The 21,125-nt window shown below is 42.2% G+C and overlaps 1 protein-coding gene across 3 annotated transcripts in view; it reads right to left on the bottom strand.

The window, feature by feature from the left end:
* The window catches only part of WASF3 (WASP family member 3), an 84,454-nt gene extending 78,535 nt beyond the window's left edge, over window positions 1-5,919 (bottom strand). For all 3 annotated transcript variants that reach the window (XM_067290638.1, XM_067290665.1, XM_067290656.1), the window contains exon 1: window positions 5,895-5,919. The gene's annotated coding sequence lies outside the window, so the exon portion shown is untranslated. The remainder of the gene's footprint in view (window positions 1-5,894) is intronic.
* Between the last annotated feature and the right edge of the window lie 15,206 nt (window positions 5,920-21,125).

Genomic DNA, 21,125 nt, shown 5'->3' with positions numbered 1-21,125 from the left:
AGGCAGGTGAAAACATGACAACAGTACCTTAGAAAGACTGAAGGAACCAGTTTCAAGAAAATGTTAAAGTAAAAAAACCCCCAAAAAACAGTAGATTACAGGAAAATACTTCGGTATTCTTTAAATACCAGACAGCATCAAATACAGACTAACTGAAATTTCAAATGTCTGAAAAATTATAGTCATCAGCAATACTTGTTACCAAGCTAGAGGAAAAATTATTTTATCTATCAGTTTCATTTAGATCATGCATTAAACAGTATTTTCACTATTTACAATATACTTTCCTTCCCAGTTTTGAAGTCCTATCAGCAAACAGCACAAGGCTGACAGAGGACTTGGGAATCACTGTAGTATCTAAAACTCTAAAACAAATGCATATTCAGAGACAAAAAACATTCATGGACAGAAATTCATAATTACAGCAGCCAAACAAACCTTAAGGCTGCTGTTACAACAGGAAATGTATAATCATGGCATACACGTCAAAAATCAGTCTCATTTAAACTTAATGGTGATGAATATTTATCATTAATGTGAATTTAGCTGTGCATATCACTGTAAATGAACAATGCTCGAGATGTTCAAAGAGTGAAAGAAATTACTTTAAAGCTTCTGTATCAGACCAACTTCAGCAATAGGGATCTGCAACAAAAGGTCGTGCTGAAGAAAAACCAGTGAAATAGAGTTCTGATTTATGGAATTAGAAAGAAAACAAGTCAGACTGTAATTCTCTGCACATTTAAACATCTCTCTCTTTCTTCTTCTCTTGTCCTGGAGAAAAACACACTTAAGTCAACCTAAAATTCCGGTTTTGACAGATTAATGGAAGTTAAGACTGCCTTAGTACAGACTACTCCTATTTTTAATCAACCATGATAACTACAAAATATGAACTTAGAACAGATTCAAATTACCACTGATATCTATACATACTTTATCTATGCCACTTAACAGCATTTTAAATTTGTATCATATTCTGAAGACTCTTATAAAATCTAAATATCTGCAGAACATAGGATTAATTCAAGAACTAAAGCAAAAATATTTGTACAATGGCCATGTCCAAGACAAAACAAACGCTTAGCCAATTTCTAACTCAGCACTCAATAGTCTTTGTGCCAGTTCTTTCCAATACTTCTGATAAAAAAAACAAAAATCTTTTGCAATAAAAGTTGCAATTATGAATGTTCAGAAGAAAACATACACATTTGAAATATAATCTGCTTTGTAGCATGCAAGCGATGGGGAAATATTCTGCTTTACAATGTTCCTATGTTTTCAACAGACTATCTTCTGAGTTTAAAAAAACACCAACATAAATCAAGTTCAAGTTGAATACCCCCCAATTTAAAACATAAAAGATGATTAACTCAGTTACAATATGCCTTCTCAAGTAGCTACCAACAGCTATTCAAAAAAGATGTTTTATAAGTTTGGTAGAAAGACACTTAATAGAACCACAGTTCGTCCTATATCTTGACCCTTATGGCCTTAATTTGGCTGTCACGCACACTGATGACAAGAAAAAGATAGTATTTATAATCAACAGGTAAGAAAGAGCTACAAAAATCCTGAAAAAGAATAAGAAAAATTCCAGCAAATGGAAAGGTCTACCAAAAAACCCGAACACATACAGCAATTGACTCTAGACCCTTGGCAAACACTATTAGATATAAAAGAATATATTAGGTAACAATAGTTTAATGGCAGAATATTTTAGTTTATGTCAAACAAACTGATTTGTGAAGTTTGTAAATGAAGAATACTTGTAAATCCCCAAGAAAAATAACTTGGGGTTTGTTTTCAAAAAAAACAAGCAAACTCAATGCATAGCTACCATATTAGCAAGCCTTCAACAAAAAGTTCTCCAGCAACCTCATCTGCCAAAAATAAATAAATAAAGCATGCTGAGCTCCTAGTTTACACTTTAAATGAGCACAAAGACTTCCATTTTGATCTTCAGCTGTCTTTACTGACAAATTTCTTAACTTTTTCCCAAATGCGCTGTTCCTCCCTTTGGCAGAGATGACATCTACTAGCAACTAAAAATGTTTCAGCAATCTGAGTTTCAAATAGAGGGGAAAAAAAACACACTCCTTTTCCAGCTAAAAAAAAATCCCAGTGCTGTATTTCAACATCTTGTATAAAAGGCTGGTTTCTGAACTGTTAGATCTACCAATTTCCAGCAATTTTTAAATAACAGTAAGTGTGAAGGAAAGCATTCACAAGTTAAAGCAAGTCAAACAAATAAATCTGGTGTAGCTTCATATTATTTCATTATAACCTCTAAACACACACTAAATTCTCAGAGAGAATGTAAGTACTACAGCAGTTCTACACAGAGCTAAGACTCAGGATGCCTCAGTGTAATTCTTAGCCCAGTCACTGATTTTCTTTTACTATAGGTACTCTGTATCTGAGTGCTCCAAAGAGATCAGAAATTAATACTCACCTTTTACCTCTTTCTCTGCCTGTTCTAATATAAGAATAAGCCCTTTGGGGCAGTTACTATCTATGACCTGTACCGCTACGCATACAAGGAAGCTCCTGAATGCAATACACAATTGTACAGACACTGGAAAACACATACTTGTAAGCTGATCCTACTAATGATCTTCATACACACTTTAAACTGGAGAACTAGAACATGAGCATGAAAAAAAACAACTTCTCCCAATCAGTACTGTAAAAGGACATCTTTCTGCTACTGAAGCAGCAAACAAAATTCAGTATCATTTATAACAATTACCCACTGGACACGCATCGCCTAGTTAGGAACTTGCACTAGCAGTGTAATTCATCTGACCTACATCCTATCACTCCACGTCCTATGCAACAAAAAAAAAACATAGCTATGACCATGAGAAGTCCTGATATCTTAATTGGTGCCACATCTGAATCAGGAAGGTACTGATGTAACACCTTTGAAATAAGAAAGGCCAAAAAATTATATATCACACAACCTATCTCAGATTCAAGTTCACTTAAAAGACTATACTAAGTAGATACCAACTAAAGACAGGCCTGCAAGAACAGAGTGCAATTAACTGAACTGCAACAACATTTCCTGCTCATTCTTTGCCAAAAGCAGTCAAGAGCTTTGGAAGATGGTGCGATAGGAGGGCTCGAAAGAACAAAGATTTAACTGCATATATATTTTTTTTAAATCATGAGCCCTCTGTGCAAATCTCTCAAAGCTCTTTCCTACTCCAACTACTATGAATTACACTAAGATCTAACTGTTCATGCAGGAAACTTAAACCAAAAGGGAAGATTTTTAAAGGCATGAAAGCTAGTTCACTACCCAGTTGTCACTGTTTTAACGAGTCAAATGCTAAACCACCATTAGCTCTTTTGGGCATCTTCTCCAAAGTGTCTACTCTACTCTAGTTTGGTTTGTTTTTTTAGGAATATTGTCCTACTAATCACCGTAAACAAGAAACTTCAAAGCAATATGACTAACATCTGTCACATGATGGATTTTCTTCCTTCTTCCTCCACAGAGGAATACCGTTTGCAGACACTACTATCCTTACTTCATAGAAACAAATAGCCTGTTCTTCAGTCAGAAGATTCATGCTATATAAACCTGAGCTAAAGTAGTCACACCAAGGAGCCACTGGTTGTAAGTTTACATTATCACTCCTAAAATCCTAACCCTTCACTACATGTTGTACAGACAAGGCATACTCTGAAAAACAGAACAGGTTTATGCTGCTATCAACCATAAAATGTCGTAAGTGTTGAACTGTATAAATCAAACACAAAGCTTGATAACCTATTCCTCTTCTGAAAGTCCCTTTTTAAAAGCGTAATCAATTTCTGACATATAAATGTCTATTTCTGGCATATAAAAATCATCTTTTATTACTTCCACGGACAAATAGAAAGATTAGCAAAGACTATTTCAGTAACTATTGTGTATAATCAAGGCTATTGTTTCAGTATCTGTTTAATTAAAAAGTGTTTTCTATTTTTTCTTTATTTAAAGAAAATTGATGTGGAAAAGGAGAAGAAAGAGGACTGCCCCAATTATATATTATGCACAACAAAACCTTGCGTTCATCGCCTAATAACTATATTCACATTTCCACTAGCCATAGAAACACAAAATCAACCCTTCAGCAAGCAATAACAAAAGTTTGCTTTGCACAACTCATTCCAAAAATTCTGTTGGAAATAAATCCAGTTTCCATACTGCTCACAAGAAATATGGAAGTTGATGTTCTGGTCTCAAACCGAAGAGCTGCAGATGAAACATCCTTCTTACTGGACTTACCGAAAGTCACCTTTTAACAAATTAACAATGACCTAGGGTCTTTATTTTTGTGCAGAAAGAGAACTCTCCTTCCATCTTAGTACATTATCCTCCTCTAATGAGGAAATGCAAAGTGAGCTGAACATAACACCTAACAAAACAATATAGGGTTTCATCCTTTAATCTGGAAGTCTGCAAGCATTGTAACTTGTAGGTTTATGCTAACAGGTTTCCAACTGGGGTATGCATACATCATGTTAACCTCTGTGTATCAGAGGCCACACAACTGAACATCTGAAAAACAGATTACTGTGGTCTGGGAGACCAAGCTGGAGAATCAGAAATACAACCTGGCCCCATTACTTCATTCCCTTCTTCAAGCACACGTTATTAGCTACCATGGGAAATACAGTACCATGCAAGGTCAAAACAACAGTCTGTCTTGTATAGTCATAATGTATTTTTGATTCTCTATGTAAAACTTAAAAAATAAAAAATAAAAGCCAGTCTTACATGACATACAAGGCAAAATGACCTTCTCACTCTCAGATTTAAAGTCTCTTAAAGTTCCTGGCTGCTTTCATAATCTGCCCTCATCTTTTTCTAATAGGAATACTTTCCCCTCGTTGCCTACAGCTTACAGAAAAAGCACAAAAAAACTGCAGCCAGTCTATTCTTGCACAAAAACAAAGTGCAAAAACTAAACCTTCTGTCAAGTAATCTCACGACTGCATCCAAAACCCGTCACTCAAGTACTGGCCCCACATCACAGACTGCTGCTAAGACTGAAAACATCATTCTCCCCTTAGTCGTCTGCAATGATTACCAAACTGTATCAGAAACTAGAAGGAAAAAAACCCACAATTCTTAATCATTGTTCAGATTGGGTTAGACATTCAGGAGTTGCGACACATCCCTGTCTCTCCATGCCTGCAACCACTCAAACTCCCGGGTTTGTTTGTTTTTTCTGTGACACATTCACTTAAAGAAAAGGAAAAACAATTAACAGACATTTATCTGCAAAAAAACGAGGGGGGGAGGGGGGGAAAGAGGTTTAAGAAGTTCCCGAGCTGTCAAGGACTTCCAGCGTCCCGTAAAGCCGAAGACGAATATTCTTCGGCACTTTAAGGCCACGGGACACCAGGGGAGACTTGCCGGTGTCACCCGGCGGTCGCGGGGCGGGAGGAGAGAGGCCACCGGCGATGAGGGATACGCGTGAGCCGGCCGCGAAGGCACCCCGCCCCCCCCCCCCCGGGGGCTCCGGCCCGCCCGACCCAAGCCAACAACCCGCCACCGGCGGGACGGAGCGACCGCCGCGGCGACGGCAAACACCGCTCCCGGCGCCCAGGTCCGCCACTTCGGGAAGCCGCTGCCCGGCCCGAGAGCGGCGCCGGGGCGGCGGGGCCGGGCCGGGGCTCGCCGCCGCTCGCCCCCCGCGGCCGCGAGGCGCAGGGCACCGGCGCCGCCCGGGGGCTCCGGCCAGGCCGCGAGGGGGATTATCCCCGCGGCGGGGAGCGCTGAGCGGCGGCCGGCTCCCCCCTCGGCGCCCCTCCGGGGGGGCCGGGGCACGGAGCCCCGAGCGCCGCCAGCGGTGCGCGCTGTGGGAGGCGGTGGCGCAGCCCCCGGCACCCACCTGCGCCGCGCTCCGCTCCGCTCCGCTCCGTCCCGTCCCGTCCCGTCCCATCCCGTCCCGTCCCGCGCCGGCCGCCGGCCGCCAGCACCGCCGCGCGGGCACCTCGGCGGGCTACGCCTCCGCGCCACGCCACGCCCCCCGGGCCGCCAGCCCCGCCCACTCGGGCCCCCTTTCCCCGGGCTGGGAGGGGCGGGGCAAGTCCCGCCAATGGGAAACGTCGTCTCGCCGCCAGCACTCCTGATCGACGTGGAGAGTGCCCAATAGGAAAGCCAGGAGGGCGGGGCGGGCCGTCAATCAACGGCCGCTGCCCGGGGTCTGCGCGATGGCGGGCTCGGCGCAGGGGGGAGGGGAGTTTCCTCCCGCGCTGCCCGCCGCCCGCTGGCCGCGCGGCCCCGCCGCTCGCCGCCAGCCCGCTCCGCCCTCTGGGGGCCTCCTCTGCCCGCCGGGGGCCGCCGCCGGAGCCCTGCGGGCGTTCAGGCCGCCGCGGGGCTGCCTCCCCCCGGCACCGACCCCTTCCCCCGGCGCCTCGCGGGAGCAGCCGCCTCCCGCCCCACCGGCTCTTCCCCCGGCGCCACGTCGGCCCCTTCTCCGCGCCGGACCGGGGGCGCCTCCGCTCCCGAAGAGGCGGCGTAGCACCGCAGCCGGGCCGCGGGGGCACCGCACCGGCCACCCCGGCGAGCGCGCCTCCCCCTCGCCTCAGGCCCGCCCGCAGCGCCAGGGGGGCGCAGCCGAGTGCCAGCGCCCCGCGGGGCCGGGACAGGCCCTGCCCCGCACCCCGCGTGGGGTCGGGCGCCCCCGCGCGCAGACCCGCCCGTGACGGAGGCCATCTTGTGCCTCCCGCGTGCCGGGGCCTGTCCCCCCGCGGCGCCCCTGCCCAGGCCTCGACAGCCGCTGCCCCCCAGCAGCCACGACCCTGCCTCTGGCCCGCCTTCGCGACCCCCTTCCTGAGGAACCCCAACTTCTGGGCACCAGGGCCCAGACAGGTTCAAACACTCACACACTCGCTCACGCTCTGCCTAACGCAAACGCGATGTGCCCGACTTGCTTGGTGAACAGTGGCAGGGGCTGGCGGGTCTCGGGGCCTTTGCCCTGCCGGGCAGATGGCGTTGTGAGAGCTGCAGCTGCTGACATGGCCCAAACAATGCACCCCGTCCTCCTCCGCTGCGATTTCGGCCTTTGTGGTGAGGCCTGTAACTGGGGCTTTTGTTTCTCCTCGCAAAGCCTTTAGAAGAAATAAGTCGGACTTGATCATGTGAATACGATTTTGGAGCGGGGGGGGGGGGGGGGAATGGAACAATTGCCAAATGAACCTCAATGGCCCGGGGCACTTCAATAGGTAATAGCAGTTGAAAATAGAGGTCACTGAATGTGATCTTGAGTCAATAGGTGCCCAGTCCTGTCTGGCAGTTTACTGAACTCAGACAGAGTTCAGTAAACTTCAGAAAGTTTACTGAACTCAAGCCCAATGGTACCACTGGCTCCATTCAGTTAGGTACACTTTGCATTATAGGGAAATAAAGCAAAGGCATAGGCTTGTTCGCAAACACCTCCTTTTCACAAAAAAATTGAATATTGCTATTAATTTTAGAAAAATGATTTGTATTTAAGATACCAACATCAACAGTGCTAAGAAGCAGCAGTGGAAAACCACTGCTGTAATCATTCAAGGTTCATGGCAAAAAGCAATAAGCAGAGTGGTTTTCTTACACTGTTCAGTACAGATGGTGATAGTTTTAAGATCACTAGCAAAGCAAACAGAAAAGTAGAAATCATTAAGCAACGCAACCCTAAAAGAAGAAAGCAGCAGTCTTTTCTTCAATATAAGGGCCCGCTAGGACAAAAATCGTAAGAGAGAATAGTCTCTAGGTTTTGAGAAAAAGCCATTCTAATCAAAAGGAGATTATTTTCCCTAGCACACATATGCAGCAAGAGAGAAGAAACTCTTCAGAGACTGTAAAACAAAACTGATGGAAAATGACCTAGCATTATTAAAACACTGCTGCATTAATACTCATTCAGTAATACTTTTTTCATACTGAAGATGAGATCTTGAGGTCTGAGAAATACTAATTTCAAACAGACCCATTACTACCAGTAATTTTTTTTCTGCTCCATCGCTACAAGTATCCTGTGTGATGCAGAATATTAATGAACATTTATTTTGTTCTACCTGCCTTCCAGTCTCTTGGATCCCATCTCACCTTTATTTTTCTCCTCTGTATTCGTGACATTGTGACACCAATAGCTATTTTAATAATATCTAAATCTTGTAAAAATGGAACTCAGGCAGAGTTTTATTACTGCTATTTTGACCTTGCCTTAGAATTTGCAAATAAGGCAAATCTGCCAAACCATTTATATTTAATCTGCTTTAAGTTTACATTAAGAGACAAAAAAAAGTGCTTAAATTATCTGTAATGAATAATTCAATCAGCTTTTGTCCTAACCATTATTATTTTTAAATGAAATCATGTCTTAGAGAACCAGTGGATTCAGGATTGGACTGACACACCAAGAAGTGGCCAGGATTGATCTTTCTCCTATTAATTTCACTTGGAGGCAGAATCAGGCTTGAGAGGATAATGAAAATGCAGGGTTATTGGAGACTGAAGTCAAGATGAATTAGCAGAAGTCAACATGAAATTTTCATAATATCTGCTCATGCTATCACTGGCTTAGGTCAAATTTATAAGGACCTCCTTTTCTTGAATAGTTAATTTCCCACCAAAAAAATACAGCATAAAAAGAAATAGCATTTTGAAAGTCTATTATACATATTGTTGCTGACTACTGAAGACCTGATTTCATGATATGGAAATCTTTTTGTCTTTCAGGATACACAGCATTGCTGAGTAATGTTAAAATAAATAGTCTTATGCCAACTGATTTACAATGCCACCAATAATCATTACAGCATCTCTGATTATAAATGGAACATTGATAGGTCCCTGAAGAGTTTCTTGCTGAATCAGCCTTTGAAATAAATTGCTTTCCCTCCAGCCATAGCCGCACCCTATAAAAAGGGCCTCCATGTCTTGACGGAGGTAATTGATTTAGGCCTGCTATAGTATACATGCAATGCACAACATAAGATGCTTTATGGATTACTACATTTCTGTTAATGGAGTTTCTTTTCCATTGCTGCAGAACTATTTAGCCTTCATAAGTCTGTGTATGTATTTCTCATACTATTCATATTTTTAATATTATATTCATTATTGATATTTTCATATTTTTCAGGAATATTTTCCTGAGACTATTAACTATTCTGCATTTTTCTGTTTTTCCTTTTAACACACGTGTTGTTGGAATACTGAAAAACTAGCAAAGTATATGAAACCAAGATGCAAATAGATCCTCAAAGAAAACATTCAGTGTAAGTTCAAAGAGGCACTCTGTGTAATCAATCTTGTGAAAGAAACGCAGAAAAACAAGAACAAAAGGAAGGCTAATGACTTTTCAAGACAGCTACTTTCATCAACTAAACAAGAGTTGTAATTCTGCCAGTTAATAGTAAGGTCCATTAACTGCAAGTCATAAAAAGTATTTGCCTTGTAAAACACTCATTTTTCTTTGCTGGCTCTGACACTTTGCTACAGCAGTATGTTAGGATATCATAAGAAGGACTGGTGACCTGTAGCAGGAGTGAACATAGATTCTTCATGGTTTTACAGCGTTGTTAGTTGAAGAAGCTCCCTTTTTAAAAATAAACACACAAAAGACATTACTCCAAGTTCATGGGAATATTAAAAAAATGAAATACAGAAAACTGTAACCAGTAATGAGACTGATGATTTAGCAGCTGTAGTATGCAGGGTACAGTTAGGACTAATGGGATGAAACTAAGAAAGGAAAAAGACCGAATATCTAGTGTGAAAATGTAGAAGGGAAGGTAAACTCACAAAAGTAGTTGGGACTCTGAGAATGGGATTGGGTGGATTGTTTCAGAGTGTACTGTCCAGGACACTTTTCCATCAGCCAAGGATGAAATAAATGCTATTTCTACTGTTATGTCTGGATTCACTATAGAAGTACACTTTTTATAGACCCAGCAGTCATTTTGTAAACTTCCAGGTCTTACTTCCTTCCACCTTCTTCCACGTGTTGTGACCACCAGTAATAATGGAGATATAATATCAAAGGAAAAACAAACAAATCTCTTACTAGGTAGAAATAGGTTCTCCCCTATAAAAATGAAAAAGCATAAGGTTCAGCAACATTGCTTAGTGTTACAGGGTTTATGCAGCTCAGTTCTGGGAAGTCCCTAGCTACTTTTTCACTCTACTGAATGAAAAAAATGACACAGGGATGATACATGGAACTGACCCCAAAAAGCGTGTTTCAAAGCTATCTTCTCCTTGGGGTATTTTCCATACAGCATCAATACCAACTCTCTCTGCACATGCAGAGAATTATCTCAAATTATCACAAGTTTTCCATTTCTCTCTCAGCTTCCTTTTTCTTCTCCATGCGCAAGACTTTGGGTTTGCTGTGGCTGATGAAGTTATCAGTCAAGTGAGTCAAAAACTACAGTATTGCCATTTTTTGAGATTCAGAACAAGAGCCCTGGGAAGGTGCAGCAGGGAGCCACAGGGATCAGAGATACCTTGGTTTATCCAGCAAGATTTTGGACCCAGACCCTTGTTCAAGATCTTGCAATGTCATGGCAGAATCCAAGCTCTTTGGACATTAGCTTCAGTCTATGGTGTAAGATAGGCTAAAAGAAGAGTGGTGAAGGAGAGAGCAGTGATGGCAGAGTTAGCTATGTTAAATGGTTTTCCCTCTTCCTTTTTATTCAACTATAAAAATCACAGTGGGTGCCAATAAAAAAAAATTCATGGAATTTTTGGGAGACATATTCTATAGCAAGGAATCTTGGAGAGTACCATCAAAAATTTAAAAAATATATACAAAATGTGAAGGACTAAATAGTTTCCCCATGCTTCAACCATAAAAGTAAGCATAACTCACCCAAAAACACCTGTAATTGGAATCTTAATTACTGACCTCAATGTCTTCCTCATAGGAATCAAATTCTAAACATGCATGATCATTTGTAGCATTGCCATTAGATTACAGTCTTTTCATGGCAGGGGACAAATGTGTGTATAAGTTTGCACAACATCTAGCAAAACACTACCTAACTTTCCCTGGCCCCATGTAATAGGCCCCTTAGGAGTCCTCTGACAAATACACATCCTGTTATATGACAAGAGAGCAGCAATGACACAAGCGTGTATGCTTTTACAATAATAGTATGACATTGTTGAAAAATGTCTTGTGAGACTTTGACTTGTGACTTGTGACTTGTGAGTCTTTGACTTGTGAGTTGCTATAACCTCAACATCTTTTTCAGCAAAACTTCTGCCTAATCAGCTGTTTCCCATCTTGTATTAATGCACTTGATTTTTCCAGATTAAATGCAGACCTTGCATTCTCCTTTTTGAAGTTCATCCTATTTTCCGGACCAGCTGTCCCATTTGTCAAGATCATTTTGACTGCTACTCCACCAGGTTTGTGACATCTGCAAATGTAATAAATGTACTTTCTATTTCATCATCTAGGTCACTGAAGAAAATTTAAAAAAAAAAATAGCCAAGGCAGGACACATCCCAGCCAGAATCTCAGCCAACAGTTTTCTAGTGTAACAGTGAACCTTTGATAACTATTCTCTGATTACTGTTTTCCAACCAGTTTTCTCTAGCTTGCTTGGAATGTCATCCAGTCAGGTTTTCTCCAGCTTGTTTATATCACATAGCAATGTAAAAACCCTCTATTTATGCCAGCATTTTCAAGAGGACTGAAGTTAAACACTTTTGTATTATTCATATAATATATTTCATATATTAAAGTTGATTACTTTCCTCTTGCATCTAGTATACAACACATATTTGTACAAGAGACACAAAATGATGTTTTAGAATTGCCAGTGAAAGAGCTGGGCAGTTCAGACACCAGGAAGGCAAAGGTCGATTTGCATTCACATAAGACCTTTAGATTTTGAGCATGCAGTAAGTAATTGATATTTGAGTGTTTGCCCACAAGACTGAGGATCAATATACATAGACTGGAAGACCTCCATTTATCTCTCATACTCCAAATTATCACTGCCATATGCTTCCTCAGTATCCCTCAATAATGTATCTAGCAGTATTGCATTCATTGAAAATATTGGCTTAGAGATGAGCAATGAGTTAGTTGACCACATTTTGCTCAGACTTCATAAGGAGTATGGACTGGCCAGTGATATCTGTATGAGAGAGAGGGACGTTAGCAGACTTCAGGGAGCTTCAATATTTCCCTCACCCCCTCAAACGGCTGTATTGCTCTAAGGATTCTTTCCCACCATAAGCCCTCCAAAGGGTTCTTTCTTTGGCAGCTCCAGACACTACAGACACTTTTTTGAGCAGCTCTGGTAAAAGAAGGTGCCTCGAATAGGGAAGAGCTGAATGAAGATCAAGATTAACAGCAAAGCTATTTCCTGCTTCAGCAATACCAGTGACTGTGTTTTGATCAAAAAACACACTAGATATTAATTTTGGAACATAATCAGAATGAAAGTTAGATCTTCATCAAAGTATTAAAATAGTTGAAATGCTGTCAGTTTGAAAGAACAGCTTACTAAAAATAAAAGGAGATAAGATGGGTATTTGAAAACCACCAACTTTTTTACAAGGCAAGGCTTTATGCATAATTAATATGTCACTGGGGAATTTTTCAGCAAATAAATATAAAGCTAAACTGTTTAATTAACAAGAAATATTTCAACTACTTACTACTGCTTCTTCTAATAGGATAGTCTTCTTCCCTAGTAGTCTGGAATGCTACTGAAATTAGCTAAGGTTGAGATGAAGCTGATAGTTTAAAATGTAGAGCTTTAAAACAGGGAAAGGGGGGCTTATTTTCACAAATAAACACACTTTTAATCTTGAAATCACAATCTTTCTTTGCAGTGGAGTTTAAGAGTACTATATTGCTCAGATTTGTTTTGTGAAATGTATTTTTAATTGTCCTTAACAACAAACATAACTTTATCATTTAAATTCCATACCCTTTATGTCACTTTTTGGCTCAAGCTAATACAATTTAGCTATGTTTAACATCAGAAATCATGCACTTCCTGAAAACACAATGCACATTTTAATATGAGGAGCTGAAAATAAATCACCGTGTTAGCTATCTATCTTGCACATATCCCAAGCCTCTCATTGATTCCAATTACACTTGCGTACCCACAGAGCATGAGGCATCAATCTCTTCAGATATCAGTCATGAGTTCACTGCAAAGCTCCCTCACCCTTCTGCTATCTTAGGGCCTTTGGTCAAGCTACTTGTGGGATTAAAGTTCCACCAGTACTTTCTGGGTTGATATGCTCAACTCTTTGTAGGATTAAACTTTACATTAAAAAAAAACATGAAAGGCAGCATTTTCTGTGGGTCATAACTGTGCCTGCAAGCTGCATGGATGCCTACAGTCTTCAGGAAAGAAAACTACATTCCCAACTCCATTCCCATATACAATTCATATACAATTGCTCCAATGTGCAAGCAAACCCTGCCCATGTGCATTCAAACTAGAAAAGGCAATAGGCTTTGCAGTGCACTCCAAGAGTGCTCAGTGTGTCAAAAGGAACAGGAGCGCAAAACACCCTACAGTAATTAAGCCTTACTGGGAAATCAAGCGTATGTCATATACAATATGCTGGTCTCTTCCGTTTCCCTTCCCCCTCCCCCCCTCCCATTTGGGGTAGAAAGGAATCCACAAATGGAATAAAGGGAAGATTTTAAGAAAATCTTAACAGCAGATTTTCAAATGTAGAAAAATCTGTTGTTTGGATAATAACATTGGGGGAGGAATCCTTAATTGATACAGGAGAGAAAGAACTAGCAACCTCAGCAAGACAGAACAAAAACCTGTAAAAATACAGAAATTCTAGTGAATCCACAGAAAGGGTGATTGGGAAGCTCTATGAGAGACAGAGAGCAATGAAATGTAGATGCTCAGGGAGGCAAGGCGGAAGGGAGGAATAACGGCTATTTGCTCATTTGGTTTTAACTGGAATCTGAGATGGCCGTCTTTCCTACCATACATCAAATTGATCTCCGGAACTCAGGAACCAAAAACAGTTCAATATAGACTGTCTGCAGTTATGTCTTTTTTGATCCTAATTTTTCAACCCATGCCTCATGGGAAACCTTACCAAAAAAAAAAAAAAAAAAGTCACTTTAGAAACAACTTTCATTACATAGCATATTTTCCTTATTATAAGGCACTTTAAGAACAAGAAAAAGCCATCTGCTGTAACTTGGCTGCCCTTTCCATTTTAGGTTAATCCACATTTCTGGCTTTTTCATCATCATTCCCAATTAAATCTTTCTCCAATACAAATTTAGATGGTTTTACAATTTTTATTCAAACCTTTGTATTTAATTCCAGTTCTCCTGGCAAATCTGACAAACTCATCATATCTTATATGAATTACATCTGCCTAAACTTTCTACACATATGTAATTTTCCATCTTTAAACTGTTTGGAGGAAAGGACTGCAAACTCCCATGTGACTAATAGCCCCAGCTTTGTGCTGGATGCTGAAGCACAAAGGCATCATAGCACACTCTGAATTTTAAAAACCTCCTCGTGTGGAGGTCCTGTGTGGAGCTTTCTGTTCACTTCTACTTTGCACTTTGGAGGCTACTGGAAGGAGCTGTCACGTTCTGCTTTGCGCACTCGGAGAACTGCACCGTGCCCTGTCTCTTGGGGAGACATCTGATTTTTGTTCTGCCTAGTTCTCTCTGTCGTCCCTTAACCTAGTACAGAAGTATCTGTGCGGGGAGCGGTATGTCGGGAAGTGCTTGCCCTGCAGTTCTAACACTGCCTCTCCTATTTCAGTCTTGTTAATGAACAGCAAAACAAAAAAACAAGCCGACAAGTCTGACCTTCTTTTAGATATCACAGCAGGCACATGGCATGGCTTCTCCCAGGCATACTGATCGCTTTTACCACATTTATAGTACTCTCATAAATACTTCTTGGAGCAGCTCCAGGCAATTGTAATTAATTCTCAGTGGGATGCTCATAGTGGTCACCCTGAATCCGAAAGGTCAGGACTTTGTCTGTGCCTTTACAACATCAGTAAAAATTAAATACCGCTTTCCCCAAAGGTCATCATAAGGCGAATACACATAATGATCAATCTCAATCAGTTGCCTGGTCCCTGCTGGTTCTCGTTATTTCTGCAGCCATCCCCAAAATTAAAAAGAAATACATAAAAAGACCGAAACGGAAGCCATTTTTCACTGTTGATTTAATCCTCCATCCTGTGCAAGCAAGTGATAAAGACAACACAGCAGAAGAGGGGTAGAGAAGAGGGGTAGCCCCCGCGAGCACGGGCAGAGCCGCTCACCCATGGGCACGCTGGCATAAACTAATCTCCCTGGCTTCCCGGGACGGCTAAAAGAGGAATATCCAGGCTGGCAGACATCTGTTGCGCAGCAGTTCAAGGAGAAAGCCCACGCAACCCTAAGGAAAATGTCACGCCAGGATTTTCTCTGTTGGCGACGAAATGCGCCGCGGCGGCAGGCGGAGGAGCCCGGCGGCTGCCCCGACCGCGGCCGCCGCCACCGGCGCCTCAGCACCACGGACAGGGCGCGCCCGGCCCGGCCGCGGCCCCGGCGGCAGCCGGCAGCTCCTCGCGGAGGGCGGCGGCGGCCCCGGCGCCCCCTCCCGCCCGTCCCTGGGGCCGCGCGGCTGGAAACGGCCGTTAGCGCCGCTCGCGGGGCCCCGCGGCGGCCCCTCATGGCGGTCGCCTGGCAGCCCCCTCACGGTGGCCCTCTCATGGCGGCCCGCGGCCCTTCACGGCGGCCCTCTCACGGCGGCCCCTCAAGGCGGCCCCTCAAGGCGGCCCGCGGCCCCTCACGGCGGCCCTCTCATGGCGGCCCGCGGCCCCTCACGGCGGCCCCTCACGGCGGCCCCTCAAGGCGGCCCGCGGCCCCTCACGGCGGCGGGAGACGCCTTGCCAGCCTCGCAGCGCGCCATGAAGGTCAGCTGGCCGCACGACACACGTCTTTATTTACTGCATCGGTTTTACAGCCAGTGCACCATTTTATTCTCCGTAACTGCCATGCCCTTTGAAAAGGGCAATCTGAAATTGGTTGTGGGTTTACCTTTTTTTTTTCCCCTCCTTTAATGCTGCATATCTTGCAGCCTGGCAGCTTTAGAAAGGGGGAGGAGGGAGGAGATGTGAACATGGGCAAAGCACAAAAATAAGGGAAAGAAACAGGGCAGTGTGCACCCAACCAAGGAAGGAAGAAGCCTCAACCAGTGTCATGTGCAAAATAAAACCAGTTCTGGACCGCTCAAACCACTCAGTTACTCAAAACTACCGTCTCCGTGAGGGGAGAACATCAATAATCGAGTCAAATTTTTCTTTCAGCTACACTGGTGTAAATCTAGGTACCTCTCTCAGTATCACTGGTCTCTCTTTCCAGAGCTGCATTAGTGCCAGAGAGGTCAAATTTGAACCTAGTGGTTTTATAAAGATTTTTTAATTTTATGACAATTTTTTTCTGCTTCTTTCACTATATTGTTCCTTTATCTGACAGATGTTTCTTTCACTAGCCCTGGAGAAAATCCTGAACATGATTTTGCTCCTTTCAAAAACCATGTAATTTTGCATGTAAATATCAAGTGCTGTTGTTCAGCATGGGAAGTGCCAGCTTCAGGGCCAAGAAACCCAAGGTGGCTGAAACGAATGCAAGTAAGAGTCTCCAAAGATGGTCAGATATTGGGTGTCATTGTACTGCTCATTTCTCTTAGGACGTTCTCCATCTCTGCTCATAGGCCTTTCACAAAACCATACGAAGTCTTCATCCCAGCTTCACTCTCCTTACATGAATCTCTGCCTCATTCTCTCCTACCCTGTCCTCTCATATATGTATCATCTTTCTCAATTTGTTTTTTCTGTTTAGTCATTCTGCACCCCAATTAAACCAGCCAAGGAACAGAAAATTAGCAAGCCTATCAAGCTTTTCCTCACTGCCTCGCTTCCCTCAAGAATTCATGGAGCCAAACTAAGGTGAAAAACATCACATTCTTCATGATGTTTTCAAGGTCTCTCTCTTTATGTTTGACTCATCTCGACTGCAACTCACTGAGCCAAGGACTGTCTCCCAACAGTACAATCTCTGTAGATCTTTGGCTACTGAGAAGTACAAATGAGAAGAAATTATCCGTCTTCAACTTGCACACGAGATAATTTCAATTTCTATCAAATAGCGATTTTGTAAGAGATGTAGACAGATGATGGGCTCTGGCTGGTGTTTATTATAGGAAGTGTAACAACAGTTAGGATGCATCTCTCCTACTCTGCTCTATTTATCTATTGATTCCCATCATATAATTAAATTGTGAACTCTGAAAGGGAAAACCATCTTTCCTTTCGAGTACTGTACGATGTCTACCCCACCAAGGCTCTGATCCCTCACTAGATCTCTGGTAATACTGCAATGCAAATAGCAACGGAGCTGCATCTGCCTGCTCCCTTTCCCAAAGACTCCAAGCTAGCTTAATGCAGGGGATCTTATATATGCAATAATACAATAGCCCAAGTGACAGATCATTACAGTGCTATTGTGCCCTGCCAGAAGTGTTGTTATGAGTATAACAGATTGAGTTGGTTATTAATCATCTCAAAGCATTTTTACATGAGCACAAATATAAATCACAGCATTCCATCCAGTTGGTAATTACATTCTGCCACAATAAATTCTTTCTGAAATTTCTACCAATAATAGTATTTTTTGCTTCCAGTCCTAATCTTTGTGCTTCATTGCTTTGCACTGTTAAATAGCAGATATATTTCTCTTCTGAGGTGATCAGTTTCCTTTTATGGAAATTCAGAGGTACAGAGAGCTGCATTATATGCTTCATGTAGCTATCAAAGAACTCTATAAAGCCCCTTTTCATATTAAATTATGTATAAATGCTAAATTTTCTTACTCTAAAGAAACTACATTAATGCCATTTAACAATTGAGCTCTTAAGGCAGCCTTTTCGAAAGCCAAAATAGTAAACATTGGCTCCTAAGTCATATTTATCCCATGATGTCATCAAAGCCAAAAGCAGGCATGAAAGGGAGAAAATACTCTAATCTCTTCTTAATGCACACTTCACAATTTCCACACAATTTGGAGAATTCTGAATATAAAATAACAATGTCATTTGCAACTGGTTACTTATTATTTATTACACATAGCTATGTAACTGTGCATTCCTTTATAGTACATGAAGGGAGCTTTCAATTAGTAAAGCACAGAAGATTTGGCCCTTTAGACAGCCACGCTTGAGAACATTTGAAAAGCAATTTCTTGCTGAACCACAGTTTCTGAAGACCTGCACCATTATTCATAGCTACAATTTAGGATTTGTTCCTCAGGGAGAGCAATTCTATTTTATCCTTTCAACAGCTTTGTGTCCAAATGAAAATGGCATATTGGATCATGCCACGTTGGTGGCATTGTGGATCGTTTCCCTTATTCTAAAAAAAAAAAAACAAACAAACTTGCCAGTAACCTTACGTAAGCCTCAATACACTTTTTAAGAAAACTTCCAAAGAGAAAAAATATGCAACATCTTTTTAAAATAATATCATAGTCTTGAAATTATGTATAGCACCTGATATCATCAATTGTGCAGCTGTTTTTGGAAGCCTCTCTGGTTCAGCAGCAAACTAAAGAGATAAGCAAACACATACAAGGATCTGCATCGTTGCTTGGAAACAATCAGTTTGGGAATGGCATAATCATATTACCCTAAAGAAGACCAAAATATTAATAGACTTCATGAAATTCAGATGCAAACTCTTCCTCTCAAATTAAATTTTGCTGTACATTTGTAATGGGTTTCCTCTTTTTTTCTTCTTCTCCACCAAAAGGCATGCATAAATGCCTCTTGGTATGCAACAATGAAAAATATATGTGCTAAACCTTTATTGATTTATTTGGCATTCCCATAGACTCCCTACTCCCAAAACATATGCATTCCATTATATACTTCATGTTTGCAGTGTGAAAAGTAGATTACATTAAAAAGAGAAGACTGAAGAGCTTAAAGGACTGGTAATGGAATACAGAGGCCTGGATTATTCAAGCTGGGCTTGGCACACAAGTGCGGCTGGGAACACAGGAGGGGTGCTCATGATCATGCAATTTTAGGCAACTCAGTTAGTTAGCATGTCTAATTAGACTCCGACTATACTGAGTGGAGAGACACCAGCTTCTCCCAAAAGTGAGCCTGAACAGGAGTCTAGCTTATTGTCCTACTCTTTCTCCACTGATTGCGGAAGGAGTCTAGCTAGCTAAAAAGATGACTGTGAGTAGAGCAGCCTCAGGCCTACTCTGATTTATTTTCAGCTGTTTCAGAGGCAGTTTGGCACCCTGGGATTGCTACAGCATAGGGAAACCCTAAGTATATGCTGAAGCTGCCAGCCTGGAGGGTGCTGGTGTATAACCCAGTTCACCATCTCTGAGATTTAGATAGTTCTAGCTAAATTTCTGGCTAAATTTCCAGCTTTGAAGTGGTGCAAAATTTCAAGAAAGAAATGAAGTCTTCTGTAACTAGAACTCCACTTTTGGAAAAGTACTTAAACACACCCTTAAATCCATCCTTATTCAAAGGAGCTCTCATATACAGGCAGAAATCCCATTGGCTTCAGCAGAGCAGAAGCATGTGTAAAGTATAACGTACACTTAAATGCTTTCCTAATAAGAAGGCCTTCTGAATCATGGTCGTGGTTGCTGGTTTAAATCCAGCCAAGGATGATAGTCATCTAACCTTACTATCTAATGAGTATTATTGTGAAATTAGGTTAAGGGCCATGTGCTGCACTCTCTAGACAGATAGCCGTATCAGAACCATGATGACAACCCAAATTAATTTCGTACCTGCTCAGCAGAAAGGCCAAGGACTGGAACAACCTTACAGGCAGACCTGCATTTTCACTCCAAGATACCTCTTTTTGAGGCAGGTTGATGCACACAGAGCAGGAATAATGCAGAGACCACTACTAATGTTGCCTGGTCTTAATTCCATTCTCTTAGATTGTCAAGCAAGCCTGTGCTTTTAATGGGTACAATATTTCTATTAAAAGGATGAATTGTAAAAGTACGAATGGGAGATGATTCTCAAAAGGGATTCTCATAGCCAACAGAAAGCTTCATGCCAGTTGCTTAAAAAGCCTTTGAAAGTTTTCCAAGAAAGCACAACAGAAGCACAGATTACTCCTACCAGTTTAGCTTTGTAACTGCCTTCCCTTTCAATACCTATTTTTATCTACAGAAGAGTGACTCCCCCCCAGGTCCCTTCTCACTGCCAGCATCCTTGAGAAAGGGCTGAATAGAGCTTCTCTTTCCACCCCATGCACAAGCAGGGCTGTGCCACAGGTTGCCATGGGCAGAGGCACAAGGTGGACTTACCCTGCGGTGCCTGAAAGGACTTCCAGCATCTCCAGCAGAAAGCAGTAGCAATGAAGTCCAGCTCTCAGGGGCAGCGCAGCTGACTGCCAACTCCTGAAACCTGGAGTGGTTGTGGAGCATTTGACAATTTCTGCTTTGCCAATATGACTCTCATGAAGTTTAACTTATTCTGTCACCTGAGCACCTATATTACCATCTGACTAAAGAAAATATTTGTGTCTCAGCCAGCCCCTCTAAGTGTTCTGTTTTAATGAGACAGGTTCCTGCAAGTAATTTGAGTAAAAGATCACATCCTAGACACTAATACAAGTTCCTAGGGTTTCTCAGAAGCCTTTTCTTGTGTGTGTAACACTTGTTCCCAGCCAGTGTTGCAGATCCAATGAATTTTTGAATGCCGCATTTTGATCAGAATTTTTCTAACTCCTTTGCTGCCATGTCTGTGCACTTTGCAGAAGAGTTAATCTGATCTGAGTTCTCTGAGAGTGTCCTAGAGACCTTTACTTCTTTATTAACTATTCTGATGGTGTACTAGACCTCTTGGGCACTTGTGCTTCCACTTCTAGAAGTCTAATGGTCCTTGGTACATCTGCTATCCTCACTCCTACATCCAAGCACTGAGAAATTCCTCAGCTAGCTGCTTCAGAAATGCAGATCAATGGACAAAAAGATAATAACCTTTTCTCAATTGTGTTTCCTGAACTACTTTGTCTATTAGAAAAATCTTATTTTTCCCTTGTCTTTGCTACTCCTTCAGCATTC

Source organism: Apteryx mantelli, chromosome 1, assembly GCF_036417845.1.
Source record: "Apteryx mantelli isolate bAptMan1 chromosome 1, bAptMan1.hap1, whole genome shotgun sequence".
Lineage (NCBI taxonomy): Eukaryota > Metazoa > Chordata > Aves > Apterygiformes > Apterygidae > Apteryx > Apteryx mantelli.
This window is presented reverse-complemented; position numbering and strand designations above follow the sequence as displayed.